At 47.4% G+C, this 13,031-nt stretch overlaps 1 protein-coding gene across 4 annotated transcripts in view; it reads left to right on the top strand.

Moving 5' to 3' along the window:
• nhsl2 (NHS-like 2) overlaps positions 1-13,031 on the top strand; it is a 436,567-nt gene that overhangs the window by 325,757 nt on the left and 97,779 nt on the right. The window lies entirely within an intron of this gene.

A 13,031-nucleotide genomic window follows, 5' to 3' on the forward strand; every position in this document is an offset into this window, starting at 1 on the left:
GCCCACTTCTGATCTTATGATGGAAGGAAAGTCATTGATGAAGCAGCTGCAGTGAGATCACTGACCTCCAACCACCACAACCATTTTCCTCCCACTCCATCCAGCAGAGAGTCGTTCCCCCCCCCCCCCCCCCCCCCCCCCCCCCCCCCCGCCACTGCAGCCCCCTGAACCAATTAACCACCCAATGGCTGTAAAATGGATTCAGGGCTTCCTAGCCATGCAGAGATGGACTCGTCCTAATATATAATCTGGGCTGGAGCACTGCCTTCCAGTAAGGTAAAATTCTACAGATCTTTTCCACTGTCACTGTGCTATGTACAGTATTTAACTTAATACCTCTGATCTTTAAATTATTTAACTGTAAATAAATTTTGGTTAAGGATTAAGTTTCAACTACCAAAGTAGTTATGAAGGAAGATATATTTCCCTTTTCATGAAAATATTACTTCCTGTCACAGCAGCCCGTAACTCCCTATAAAGGCCAAATCTAATTCTGGGTTGGTACGGTGGCACAGTGGTTAGCACTGCTGCTTTATATCTCTAGAGACCCGGGTTAATCTGGCCTTGGGTGACTGTGTGGAGTTTGCACATTCCCCCTGTGTCTGTGCGGGTTTCCTCCAGGTGCTCTAGTTTCCTCCCATAGTCCAAAGATGTGCAGGTTACGAGGATAGGGTGGGGGTGTGGGCCTAGGTAGGGGGTAGGGTGCTCTTCAGAGGGTCCATGTTGACTCGATGGACCAAATGGCCTCCCTCTGCACTGTAGGAATTATATGGTTCTATGCCATCTGTAAGGACCATTCTCATATTCCTCTACCAGACACAAAAATTATCATCCCAAAGGCAGCATCCAATTGTTTTGGACAACCTTCTCCATTCTTTCAGTACCACTGTAGCATTTGTTTACCTGAACTTTCCTCTTATTCAATCTCAGTTCTATATAAACTGCATTTCCTCCGTGGACTTCCACTTGTGTGCCCCAAACAAAGAATTAGATGAATACTTCTAATGTAATAAAAAGTTCAACAGCAGCATTACAAAACAAAATATGAAACTGAGCTACTTAAGAACATGGTTAGGGGACAAAAAAATCTGTCTACCCTCCATAATGCTTGACTCCCTTGTCAATCAAAAATGTATCTAATACATTCAATGACTCATTCTCCTCTGAAGGGGGAAAAGTCACCTACAGAGGTGGAGATGTGTAGGAAGGATATTCCAGACCTGAGGCCTAGGCAACTGAAGGCACAGCCAACAATGGCGAAGTGATTAAAATCGGGGATGTACAGAGGCCAGAATTCGAGGAACACAGGTATTGAGAAGGGTTGTGGGACAGGAGGAGATTACAGAGAAAGGGAGGGGCAAGCCCATGGAGTGATTTGAAGATAAGGATGCAAATTTTAAGATCGAGGTGTTGCTTGACTGGGAACTAATGTAGCTCAGCAGATACAGGGTGATACTTGAAAGAGACTTGGGCTGGGATTTTCCAGTCCCATCCACAATGATCCCGTCGTGGGTGGGACAGAATGTTGACGGACCAGCCAGAGGTCAGATGACTTTGGCTGTAAATTTCCGCAGAACTGGAAAATCCCACCATTGGTGTGAGTTGAGATATGGCCAGGAGAGTTTTGCATGGGCTCAAATTTACGAGGAGTTAAATTTGGAAGATCAGTTGCAATGTATCAGCATAGTTGAGCGAATTGGCTACAAAGGCATTGGTGAGGGGTTCAGTGAGCTGAGGTAGGAGCGAAGTCAGGTAATATTATGGAGGTGAAAATAAACAATCTTAATGATTGCATAAATATTAGTTTAGACTCATATTGGGGTTAAACGTGATAACAAGGTTCCGAACAAACTGGCTTAATCTCAGACAGTTGCTCAGGAGCGGGACCAAATGACCATTCTTTATATGCGAATGTTAGCGATCTACTGAAGCACAGATGGCATAACAGCAGAGCGTGTTCCAGTCCTCATCCAGTGTTTCTATGTGCAGTCTTACCCGCAGAATTGGCTGGATAGCAATGAGGAATATAAATCCTGGCTGATATTTTGGCTCTTCTCCCTTAGCTGGAACTCAGACTCACATTGCAGCTCTTCAACTGCTGTCTTACCTCTGATCAGTACAGGCCACAGAGCAGTATCACACCAGACCTGCATGTGTCCATTCACAACTCTGGGGAAACTGCATTTATTTTGGTTGCAATTAGTGATTTGTTGTGTGATGCCTAATGAGAGCTTGAGTCCACTCTGATGAGAACAGCAGATGGGAGTGCAAAGGAAAAGCTGAATAGGTCGATCCAGGCATTTCCAGACATAGTTGCATTTCATGGGTCTGGTATTTGGAATGCTGGCACCCACAATTGACCATTTTCTCAACAATAGAATCTCTTGGCTTTGGACTCAAATCCTGGAGTGAACCAAAGAATAAAGGGAAAATAAGAAAAAACATATGTGGCATGGAATGAAAAGGCAGGCAGCCCAGGAACCCATTGCGAGTAGAGTGGTTACTGAGCAGTTTTCAGTGTTGAATTCCATTGAGGGTGACAACATCTTGAAGAAGTGTAGACTATGGGGGAAAGGACGGCACAGAGGAGGGCACAGCTAAGTGTAGGAATGCAGTAGTCATAAGGGACTCAATAGTCAGGGTGACAGTCATTCTGTAATCGCCAGATTGCACCCTGCATAATCTGTTGCGTCATAGATGCCAGGGTAAAGGACATTAGATCCAGAGGAGAATAAGCAGGGTTTGGGGGGGGGGGGGGGGGGGGGGCTGAAGCCATATGTTCTGCTTCATGCGGGAATCTATAATATATGAAAGAAAAGCTCTATGGTCCTGCAATCAAATTTCATGAGCTAGGGATGACTTCCAGTTCCGTGTGCTAGTGAGTATAATGTGTGATTGGAGATATAGTCCCTGAATATTTGAATCAATCCTAGGTCGTGAGGGACCTTCATGATTGATGGATTGCAGCCAAGAGAGCTGTTTGCAAGGAAGCTAACTAGTGTTGTGAGGGAGGGTTTACATTTGGCAGGGGGACGGGTAGCAGGTTAAAACATTAGAGTGGATGAACAAGGTGCATAGAAGACCCAGCGACAAGCAGCCCGAGAATACATCATCATCAGCATCGGGTCCAGGTCAAAAGTGTCGGTGAGAAATGTGCAGCTCCATTCCAGTATATAAGTAAAAAAGAGCTGAGTGGAAATCCAATGGTGATTGTCACTCCACAGAATTGCTCGTCCTAGATAAATACCTGTCGTGATATCAGGGTTGTGTTGTAATTCACCGACTGACCACTAGGAGTCTCACTAGTATATAAGTGAATGTTAGAGTCAGGTGACCTCAGAATGATTCGGGAGCTGGAAGAGAGGTTGCTTGTGTATGATTATACTGTTATTCATCTGTTGTTTTGAATGTAATTTACCCACAGTTAATGTTAATAAATCGTTTATAACTTTAGCTACAGTGTTCTAGTTATATAAATCAGGCCATCCGACAAGAACATTTCAGGAAGTAATTGTGGAAGGCTGTGAGGAAAGGGCAAGGATAATAATAATAATCACTTACTGTCACAAGTAGGCTTCAAGGAAGTTACTGTGGAAAGCCCCTAGTCGTCACATTCTGGCGCCTGTTGCTCTCAGATTGTTTTGCTCTAAGAGATGGCACAGGCACAGTGGGCTGAACAATCTCCTTTTCTGCTCTGTCATTCTAATTGAAAATAGTTAGGCTCCGGCTTTACCGAAAGTGACAATTGCATCATTGTTTTTAGATCGTCTCAGTGAAACTGTAGTTCTGGCCCCAGTAATGAGATCATTGAGATACAGACTCCTATGCAGACTTTGTTGCATTCTTTTTGCTTTTTGTTTTCCTCACCTATTCCTCCTCTCTCTCCATGAAGATGCTGGCTCATTCTGCTCGCTCATTCAAATGGTCATTCTCCATATGCAAGAAATTGAAGTAGGGCAGGAAACAGACAGAGAACAGTTGTCACAAAAGGCACAACTCAACCAATAATATCAGCTGGAAATTAGATCCAAGGTCAGTTCATCTGCATAAAACCAGCAATCTGTGGGTGCCAATTGGACACCCCAGTGCAGCTCACAGGTCGGGTCCTCAGGGAAATGGATCACCTCCTGAGCTGAGGCCCCACATGTCTAGGTCCTGATGGTGGATATCCCTAGGTCAGCAGCAGACACAATATTGTTGAGGTGACAGGATGCACACTTTACCAACTGCTGGTTATGTAAAGAACAGTGTGAGCTCTGCACAGTTCATTTCAAATTTAGAAACAGCATCCGAATACATGAATTAGTATATTCAAGGAGTCTAACCCTGATTTGAAGAAGACACCTCGGACATATGAAAGTCTCTGATTTCCAGTTTGGTAGGCAGTACAATTTCAAGGCAGTTTTGGTCATTTCTAACCTACCCATGCAATGACTATGTTTATTGTGGCCATGATGTGGAGATGCTGGCATTGGACAGGGGTGAGCACAGTAAGAAGTCTTACAACACCAGGTTAAAGTCCAACAGATTTGTTTCAAACACTAGCTTTCGGAGCACTGCTCCTTCCTCAGGTGAAAACTCATTTGATGTGTTATCTGTGTTGGCCAAACATCGACTGCAACTGGATGCAGTAAAACGAGAAACAGGTTTCCGACACAGGAGATGGTCCAACACTGTTTTATTGAACCTGTTGACTGCTGTATATAATCTGCTGTGGGTTGGTACTCTATTAACCTAACTGATAACCTCCTAATGGCTTGACCAGACTATCTCTCTATCACATGTTGATGATGTTCATTGGCGTGTGCACTGCGACTATCTCCCTAGCCGTGTCCTGAGAGAGAGAGCCTTAATGCCCTATGGGCTTTATAGTGGTGGTGTCCTGTCTGGTGATTGGTTGTTCTGTGCCGTGTGTGTTAATTGGTTATCCTGTGTGTCAATCACTGCCTGTCTGCATCTCATGATATACATGAATGGATATTATGACATCTCCCCCTTTTAAAATAAAATTTGGAATGTGGCTGTATGTGCATGTTTAACTATGCACAAGTGGGGAATGAATGAACATATGTACATGGGAAGGTGTCTATCGTGCAGATACAGAGCAAACTGAACAAAATTTACAAGATTTAAGTCTATGGATTCAGTCTTTGTGGTGGGCGACGAATTCTTGTTGATCGCCGTAGAGATGGAGGGAGGACGCCGGCACCTAGACAGACGGGATGGCTGCCATCTCGGTGGCCTTGTGGACAGGTAGGATCGCTGCCAGATCGGTGGCCTTGTCGTGAAAGACGTCCGGAGGAGGCATGATGACATACGGAGAAGTTTGGTTTGGTGATGGGCAGGGAACTTTACGCAGCGCTCTCCTGTTGCGCCGTAAAATGGAGCCATCAGCCATTTGGACAACGAAAGACCTGGGAGCAGCCTGCCTGACGGCAACAGCTGGGGCTGACCAACCTCCCTCAGGCAGCTGAACGCGAACAACATCGTCTGGAGCCACGCAGGCAGATCCATGGCATGAGCATCATACGTGATCTTTTGCTGGTCCCTGGATCGCTGCACCTTCTGCAGCACCGTGAGCTAGTCAAGGTCTGGAACATGGATGGCTGGAACAGTCGTCCTCAGGTTGTGGTTCATGAGCAACTGCGTCAGAGACAAACCAGTCGACAGAAGGTTGCCCTGTATGCCAATAGCGCCAGGTTGAAATCCGAGGCTGAGTCTGCAGCCTTGCACAGCAGCCGCTTGACAATGTGGACCCCTTTCTCGGCCTTCCCGTTTGATTGAGGGTAATGGGGACTGAATGTGATGTGACTAAAGTGGTAGGATCGTGCAAAGTTGGCCACTCTTGGCTGAAGAAACATGGACCGTTGTCACTCATTACCGTGAGTGGTACCCCATGCCTGGCAAATGTCTCTTTGCAGGCTCTGATGACGGACTTGGACGTGAGGTCCGACAGTTTCACCACTTCCGGGTAGCTGGAGAAGTAGTCGACCGCGAGCACGTAATCACCCATTGGCGCGAAAGAGGTCTATCCCCACCTTGGACCATGGAGAGGTCATGATCTCGTGCTGTTGCAGCGTTTCCTGGGGCTGAGCTGGTTGAAACTTCAGGCATGATGTGCAGTTGAGGATTGTGTTGGCAATGTTCTGGCTGATGCCAGTCCAGTAAACTGCCTGCCGAGCCCTGCATCGACATTTCTCGACCCCCAGGTGGCCCTCATGGATCTGTCTGAGCATCATGTTTTGCATGCCTTTGGGAATGACGATTCTATCTAGTTTAAGAAGGATCCCCTCAACAACCGTCAGCTCATCCTCAAGGTTGAAGAACTGGGGGCACTGCCCCTTTTGCCAGCCATGGGCGAGGTGCTTCATCACGCGCTCCAGTAGGGGATCTTTGGCAGTTTCTTCGCGTATTTGTATAACTCATTCAGTAGTGGCTGGGAGGTTGCTGGCACACAACTCCACCTGTGCTTCAATGTGGCGAATGAAGTCGCCCTGTTCACACGGCGTGGTGACGGATCGGGATGGGGCATCCGCGATGATCAGCTCCTTACCCGGTGTGTGTAGACGAGTTGGAAGTCATATCGGCGGAGACGAAGAAGAATTCGCTGCAGCCGAGGTGTCATGCCATTTAAATACTTTTGGATTATGTGGACTAAAGGCCTGTGGTCTGTTTCCACCGTGAACTTTGGCAGGCCGTATACGTAGTCATGAAACTTTATTATTCCTGGGACACCCAAGCACACCTTTTCGATCCCGTTGTTCGGTCGCAGCCATGGCCCTGGAGACGTATGCCACTGGAGCCCATGTCGAGGAGTCGTCTCACTGGAGGAGCACCGCCCCAATGCCGTCCTGGCTTGTGTCTGTGGATATCTTGGTATCCTTGGTTGGGTCAAAGAATGCCAGTGCTGGGGTTGTGGTGAGCTTCGCCTTCAGCTCAAGCCACTCCGCTTGATGTGCGGGAAGCCACTGGAACACTGTCGACTTTTTTATGAGATGCCGGAGGGCTGTGGTGCGGGATGCCATGTTGGGAATGAATTTCCCGAAAAAATTCACCATCCCGAGGAAACGGAGGACCGCCTTTTTGTCATCTGGGGCCTTCACGGCATTGATTGCTAGCACCTTGTCAGCGTCAGGTTGCACACCCTGCTGTGAAATGTGGTCACTGAGAAACTTGATAGCGGACCGACCAAATGAGCATTTGGCCCTGTTGAGCTGGAGGCCGTTTTCATGTATCCTCTGGAAGACTTGTTTGCGGCGAGCGATGTGATCCTTGGGCGTCGTGGATCAGATGATCACGTTATCCACATAGACTCGCACCCCCTCGATGCCCTCCATCATTTGATCCATTATGCGATGAAATACTTCGGAAGCTGATATAATACCAAAAGGCCGAACGGAGTGTTAAACGTGCACAGCTTCTGACTGGACTCGTCCAGCTGTATCTGCCAGAACCCATGGGAGGCTTCCAGCTTAGTAAAGAATTTGACATGAGTCATCTCACAGGTTAACTCTTCACGCTTTGGGATCAGGTGGTGCTCGCGCATGGTGTTGTGATTCAGGTCTTTGGGATCAATGCAAATGCGGAGTTCACCAGAGGGCTTCTTGGTGCAGACCATGGAGTTGACCCAGTCTGTTGGTTCCGTGACCTTTGAGATGATACCCTGGTCTTGGAGCTCTCGAAGCTGCATTTTCAGATGATCCTTGAGAGGGGCCAGCACCAGGCACGGTGCATGGATGACTGGGATGGCATTCCGGTTTCAGCAATATCTTGTAACGATATGTGAGCGTGCCCATTCCATCAAACACGTTGTGGTATTGCTTGAGAACGTCGTCTATCTCAGCCTGGAGATTTACATTGGGCAAGGCAGTCGCCGGTGTTGAGGACGTGCATGGAAGCGCTGGACCAGATTTAGGAGTTTGCATGCACGAGCACAGAGCAGGGATGCCTTGTCAGGTCAGACGATCTTGAATCATAACGTCACTTTGATTGCCTTGTGAGATACACCTAGCTGACATGATCCATTAGCAGCTATGGCATTGCCATTGTAGTCAAGGAGCTGGCAGGCTGGTGGAAGAATGCTAGGTTGGTCTCGGATGCTGTCGAGGTCCGACTGAGATATGAGGTTTGCAGATGCGCCAGTTTAAATCGGATGTGAGACTGGTTGACCGTGACGATAGCACACAACTCGTCGTCAGGATCCACAGTGAGGATTGAAAGGCGGTTTGCAGGCACGGTGCAGGCCAGTTCGCGCGTGGTGATTCTGCCCACCCAATATGGAGACTCGAGGCAGTCAGCATCGGGGTCCGTTGGGCTATCGGGATCCGAATCCTGCATGCCTTGTACGCAGCGGACACATTTGCGCTGCAGCTGGGGTCGCTGGCTTTTGGTCGGTGGAGTGGACCTGCAGAAGGCCGCGTAATGCCCAGGCTTTCCACACTGCAGACATCGCCTTCCTTTGGCTGGACATTGCTGCTTTAAATGGGCGGAGCCACAATTTGGACACATCATGACGCTGTCGTCAGCGCGTTCCGTGCGCCATCGTGCATGCGCAAGGTGGTCGGCCGACGTTCGCACATGCGCATCAGGGTCTTCGGCCTCCTCGTCCACCTGGTTGTGGCACGCATGCGTAGGGACCCAGGAAAAGCGCGCAAAACGGCCACTCTCCTCGATGTTCAGGCCTTGCATTTTTGTGATGACCTGCACCCTTTCTGCCTTGTGGGAGACTGGTTTTGCATTTTCTGCTGCCCTGATGTGGGAGTAACGATCCCTGGCATGCTCATGGACAACGCACGTTTCGATGGCGACGGAGAGGGTCAACTGTTTGATTTTGAGGAGCTGCTCCCGCAGGGAGTCGGACTGGACCCCGAAAACGATCTGTTTCCGGATCATGGAATCAGCTGTCGGGTCATAATTACATGACTGTGCTAGAATACGGAGATGAGTTAAGAAGGACTTAAAATGTTCATCCTTACCCTGAAGCCTCTGTTGGAAGATGTACCGTTCAAAGCTCTCATTCACCTCAATGTCACAGTGTTTGTCGAATTTCAGCAGAACTTTCTTGAACTTCGTCTTGTCTTTGCCATCGGCAAACGTGAGCGAGTTATTGATGTGGATGGCGTGGTCCCGCGCAGTCGACAGGAACAGCGCGACCATTCGGGCATCCGATGCTGCCTCGAGGTCAGAGGCCTCGATATAGAACAGTACAGCACAGAACAGGCCCTTCGGCCCTCGATGTTGTGCCGAGCAATGATCACCCTACTTAAACCCACGTAACCCGTATACCCGTAACCCAACAATCCCCCCACTAACCTTACACTACGGGCAATTTAGCATGGCCGATCCACCTAACCCGCACATCGTTGGACTGTGGGAGGAAACCGGAGCACCCGGAGGAAACCCACGCACACACGGGGAGGACGTGCAGACTCCGAACAGACAGTGACCCAGCCGGGAATCGAACCTGGGACCCTGGAGCTGTGAAGCATTGATGCTAACCACTATGCTACCGTGAGGTACTTCTGTTTGAAGACTATGAGGCGGCGAGGTTGCCGGAGATTCGGAGTTGCAGAGTGTGGTGAATGTTTAACCACTATATATCCATACTGTACATTACAGTGTCCCTGTGGGCTCCATCTGTGAGCCGTTGCGCGGCTCTGCCCACAGGGGGAGATGAGGAGCATGTACAGGGCTCTGCCCCCAGCAGGAAGTATAAGTGCTGCGGTCCTGCGAATCCGCCCTCAGTTCAGTTTTGTCGCAAGCAGGCTCAGTTGTAAGCTGATTACAGTTTACAGTTTACTTCATTCGTGTCTTTGAACGAATTGATGGTCGCATCACAGAGGAGGTTGGATCTTTTCCATGTCGCTGGATGGCTGCGTGCTGGTCATTGCAGATTTACTCGAGGTAGGTTCGTTAGAGTTAATAGCTCCCTGGTTCCATAATGTGTTTTCTGTGTTGGTCTAACATCGCCTGCAACTGGATGCAGTAAAACGAGAAACAGACTTCCGACACAGGAGATGGTCCAACAATGTTTTATTGAACCTGTTGATTGCTGTACATAATCTGCTGTGGGTTGACACTCTATTAACTTAACTGATAACCTCCTACTGGCTTGATGAGACTAGCTCTCTATCACATGGTGATGATGTTCATTGGCCTGTGCACTGCGACTATCTCCCTGGTCGTGTCCTGTGAGAGAGGGAGAGCCTTAATACCCTGTGGGTAGTGGTGGTGTCCTGTCTGGTGATTGGTTGTTCTGAGTCGTGTGTATTCATTGGTTATCCTGTGTGTCAATCACTGCCTGTCTGTATCTCATGATATACATGAGTGGATATTAAAGCATCATTCACCTGAGGAAGAGCAGTGCTCCGAAAGTTAGTGTTTGAAACAAACCTTTTGGACTTTAACCTGGTGTTATAAGACTTCTTAGTAAGTTTATTCTGGTTATATATTAGAACTTGTGTTTACCTCACACTAGGTATGTATGTCACTACAATAAGGCTTGTAAGCAGCAAACACTGGGAGCTGTAATTATGAAGCAAAGTTACAAGATAGATATAATAGGCCGGATCATCTTAGTTCGTTCAGGAAAAAAGATCTTCCACGCTCCTGTGCACAATACAATAACCCAGGGTATTTATTGCTGCTGCGTTACCGACTAGCTGATTCTAAGCATTGACTATTATTTATGTGAGAAAGCACTGCCTCACAGCAGTCCTAAACTTTCCATTCGCAAGTTTGCACAGTACCATAATTTGCATCATCCCCATTTATGCTGGAAAGCCGTCTATATTGGGAAAATAGAGCAAATTACTGTGAGGCTTATGCTGAGGGGCAAGTTATGTCACACATGGCCAACAAAAAGTGTAAAATTCTTGAGTGGCAGCGCCGGTTTAGGAAGTATGGCAGGAGTCCTAACCACTCGTGGTTGAAAGAAATTAATGCAACTCGTGCAGTGTTGCTGACTCAGCAGGCTGTAAGGAGGTTAAAGTTCACGAAACAAAGGTTATATGAGTTTGGAAACAAACCGAGTGGATAGCTAGCCTTTTTGACGAGGAAGCAGGCTAACTCTAGGGTTATTCCTGCTGTGCTAGACTCCGAGGATAATAGAGTTAATAAAACAGAGGATATCACTAAAGCAGTTAAGGATTTTTGTACTGTTTTATACGAAATAGGCCAGTCTGGGGATGAATTGACACTGATGGAGCACTTCTCTTAAGCTCCCAGCGATCTCTGAGAGCCAAAGGTTGATCCTGAATGCTCCTATTTCTAAAAGGGAAGTGACTCTTGCCTTGAAGGAGCTTCAATCTGGCAAGGCCCCAGGGCTGATGGTTTTGGGTGTGAATTTTACAAAACATAAGATTTTCGAATGGACCCGCTGATTGGCATGTATAGTCACTCATTTGACGCAGGTTTGCTGAGAGAGAAGCGAATGTTTCTTTCATTCTGAAGGCAGCCAAGAACTGTCAAAAGTGTGCAACCCGTCGGCTGCTGTCGTTCCTGAATGTAGATTTGAAATTGTTGTTGAAAGTGTTATCAGTGGAGGGAGTTCTCCCTTTGATCACCACGGTGATCAGACCGGATTCATAAAAGGCCAGAATTCATGTCACAATGTCAGGAGACAATTAAATGTTATTCAGATCTTTCAAAAACGGGTGCTAGATGGGTTAGTGAACTCCTTAGATGCAGAGAAAGCTTTCAACCAGGTGGAGTGGAATTATTTATTATACACGCTGCAGAGGTTTGAGAGGAGAAAATATTAAGTGGATACAGTGGCTTTACAAAAGCCCTCTGGCGGCAGTGCTTATGGGCGGTTATAGGTCTGAGGATATTTGTCTCAAGCGAGGGACTAGACAGCTGTGCCCATATCCCCGTTATTGTTTGCAATAGTTGTAGAGTCGCCGGTGGATGCTATTAAACAGAATCCTTCCATTTTTCCATTTGAGCTACACAGTGGAGCGAAGCAGCAGAAGATCACACTTTATGTGGATGACATATTGCTATTTGCATCGAAGTTGGATATTTCTGTTCCCGCTATTATTGATGTAGTGGATAGGTTTAGTCTTTTCTCGGGCTACAAAATGGCTATGCCATTGGGTTTAGGTGGGCTTAGAGGGAGACCTCCCACTTTACCCAATTTTCCATTTAAGTGGTCCCCTACAGGGTTTACGTATCTGATATTGTGGTTACCCCTTCCTTTAAACATTTGTATGGGAAAACATCGCCCCGTTTATTGCGTCCATTCAGTGGGATTTTCTCCATATGGGTCTCCCAGCCGATATCGTGGTCGGGCAATATAGCGTTGATGAAGATGCTGCTAATCTGTTGTTTGCTAGGGTCCTAAAGGAAATCAATGGGATGTTTTATATGGAATAAAAAAAGCCTCTCTTGAAACTGGCTAAACTGCAACTCTCTGGCTCCAAGAGGGGGTTCAGGGTGCTGAATATTAAAATGTTTCAATTCGCCTCTCACCTTAGGTTTATAAGGGATTGAACAGAGTGGATCCCTCCTCCATTTGGCTCAACATTGAAGCAAGCCAGTGTGTATACTCCTTCCAGGCCCTGTTGCCTTATAGGGTTTTTAAGGCTGGGTCTGCCAAGTGTGAAAATTCTATAATTATCAACACTCTTGGAGCACGGAGGCTGGTCTGGCAGCTGTATGGCAGATCAGAATGAACCCTGCTCCCGCTCCCGCTTCCATTCAGGGCAACCTGGATTGTCCACCAGGTCTTCTGGACCATGGGTTCAATATCTAGAGAGGTGGAGGTATCTGGGGGCTGGGAGGAATGTGCAATGGTGCTTCCTTGTCATTTTTTTAAACAACTATGCCAAAATATTGATTTCCCGAGATCTCCCTTTTTAACATTATCTGCAATATCAAGACTTTACCCTTAATGAAATGAAATGAAATGAAAATCGCTTATTGTCACGAGTAGGCTTCAATGAAGTTACTGTGAAAAGCCCCTAGTCGCCATATTCCGGCACCTGTCCGGGGAGGCTGGTACGGGAATCGAACCGTGCTGCTGGCCTGCT

Source organism: Scyliorhinus canicula, chromosome 17 (genome assembly GCF_902713615.1).
Source record: "Scyliorhinus canicula chromosome 17, sScyCan1.1, whole genome shotgun sequence".
Taxonomy (NCBI): domain Eukaryota; kingdom Metazoa; phylum Chordata; class Chondrichthyes; order Carcharhiniformes; family Scyliorhinidae; genus Scyliorhinus; species Scyliorhinus canicula.